General features: G+C 37.3%; 1 protein-coding gene across 2 annotated transcripts in view; it reads left to right on the forward strand.

Annotated features, from left to right (window-relative positions):
- The first annotated feature begins 2,234 nt into the window (after positions 1–2,234).
- Positions 2,235–2,500, forward strand: part of IKKbeta (I-kappaB kinase beta) — a 20,626-nt gene continuing 20,360 nt past the window's right edge. Inside the window, exon 1 of one of the 2 annotated variants that reach the window (XM_027371626.2) lies at positions 2,235–2,261. The gene's annotated coding sequence lies outside the window, so the exon portion shown is untranslated. Of the gene's footprint in view, positions 2,262–2,356; positions 2,458–2,500 lie in introns of those variants that run through there. The other variant, XM_027371627.2, reaches the window with a different exon arrangement.

The following is a 2,500-nucleotide window of genomic DNA, read 5'->3' on the forward strand; positions in this document are numbered from 1 at the left end:
GTTACAGTAAAATAAAAGGAGGTGTCAGGCAGGGATGTGTGTTTTCGCTTTATCTATTTAATACAACGAAAGCATCCTCAGTGAAATTTCTGATCAGGAATACAAGTAGGTGTTAATATTATTTATTTAAGGTACGCAGATGATACTGCTTCGTTGCAGGATCCGAAAAAATCTACAGTGATCCTAGATAAAGCTTTTGAAATGTGATCATTGTGATTTAAAGAACAACTGCCAGGAAACAGAACGTATGGTGATATCGAAAAGGAGAGGAAATTCAGTGTAATCTGAAAATTGGTAAGAACACGATTAAGCAGCTCGAGAAGTTGTAAGATCTCGGAAGCTGGAAAACATCAGATAGTAGATGCGATCAAAACATTAAAAGAAGAATTGGCTTAACTAAAAATGCGTTTCAAAGTTTCAGAAGATACTTACGAATAAGAAACTGTCATTGAGTTCAAATAAAAAGAATGTGGATTGTTATGTGTACCCCATTTTAGAATAAGAATCAGAATGCTGTACCATATCAGAAACAATGGAGCAACGGCTAGAGGCAACAGAGACTTGGTATTGGAGAAAAAAAATATATATCTTGGACATGACATAAATTAAACGAGTGGGTATTCCACCTAACAAAGACAAAGCGGATAAAGTCAAAGGCAAAATGGTCATTTGATACGGAACAATGGAACATCCTATATTATGACTGGAAAGATCATAAGACGAAAGAGCAGAGAAAGACAAAGAACAATGTTTCTAAAGAATATGTCAGAGAAGCTGAGGTGAACACCATGTTAAGCGTGACATGCTGCTGAAAACCGGACATCGTGGAGAACCATGATAACCAACGCCGATAGTAGGCAGGGTACTCAGAGAAATATGAGAGGGGCTATATGTTTACCTATTCAATGTTTAGCTATTTATTAACTTACCTATTTATCAATTTACAGAGAGAGATCTGAAAGAGACAGACAGGCAAAAATAGAGAGAGAGAGACAGAGACAGAGAGAGGCGGACAGAGACAGAATAAGTCACAGACGGTTAGACTGGCAGAAAGACGGACAGATAGACAGAGAGACTGGCAGAAAGACAGAAAGAGAGAGAGGGAGAGACAGAGAGAGGCAGACAGAGACAATGAATCACATAGACGGAGAGGCTGGCAGAAAGACGGACAGACAGAGAGAGAGAGAGATGTATGCATGGACGTAGCTAAACGTTTGGGGGCCCGGCAGTCTGTCCCCTGAGAAGACCCCTATATTGCTTAGGTTTGACAATGAAAGCATTAATTACAAATTAGGAATATTCATTTACTAATTTCAACCGAAACAAATATTTCTGTTACTAATGCAAAATAATGTGCACTTCTCGATGTCTTATATTATCATAGCCTACACTGGTTGAACGATCAGTAATGATAAAAATAATAATACATATAATGATAGTAATAATGATAATAATGATCATAATGATGATGATAATAATAATAAAATGATAATGATAATAGTAATGTTGATGGTGATAATGATGATAATAACATTAATATTAATAATGATAATAATAGTGACCAGAGTAATAATAATAATTATCATCATCATCACCATCATCATCATCATTATCAGCATCATTACTATTATCAAAACAATAATAATGAGTGGTAGTAATAGTAGTTGTCGTAGTAATATTGAGAATAATAACAATGATGATAATAACAATACTAACCTAACCATGATAACATAAATCGTAATGTTATCACATACGGAAAGAATTAAAACACTAATAGTAATAAGCACATGTACTCACCAGTACTGAACGCACGCACAAACACCGATACGTACGCTTTACTACCACTCACTCCTACAGAATCTCGTGCACACGGTTCTTCGCCCACATTCAAAACTTGATAAATAAAACGCTAATTCTACAATCGCTTCCACATGTACTGGACGCGGCAAGCAGAAATATATCTCTTCTAAAATTATCCCCATCGCCACAGGTCTCTTCACCCGAGCGCACAACCTTCCAATATATAAATACTATTTTGAAAAAACAAACCTCTTATTTTTAAACCACACATCGCGTATCTTAACCGAATTCACAACTATTATGATACAAAAGACAGCAGAAAGTTCCACCTGAAGTTATTTCCGTCAGGTGAAAAGGGGAAGTCCCGGAAAAACAAGTGAAGTCCGAGTCAAAACAAGAATCGAGAGAGAGAGCGAAAGGGAGACAGGGGGAGTGAGAGAGGAGAAGAGAGGTGTGAGGTGGTGAGTTTATATTTATGTATGTTGATTTCCCCTGACTTATTTCCCCCGTGTCTTCTTGTTCTCGTATGTTCTTGGTTCCTTATACTTGTGTGTATTTATAACTTGTTGAACTGACGAGTGGAAAATGGAGGGTTGAAGTTGAGGGAAGTTGGAGCCGCTGCCCTTCCTTGGCTTGGACTAGAGGAGGCTGTGTAACGTAAGTAGGCTAGAGAGGGAAAAAAGAAGTAGGTTAATAAGAG

The sequence above is a fragment of the Penaeus vannamei genome, chromosome 8, assembly GCF_042767895.1.
Source record: "Penaeus vannamei isolate JL-2024 chromosome 8, ASM4276789v1, whole genome shotgun sequence".
Classification (NCBI taxonomy): Eukaryota; Metazoa; Arthropoda; class Malacostraca; order Decapoda; family Penaeidae; genus Penaeus; species Penaeus vannamei.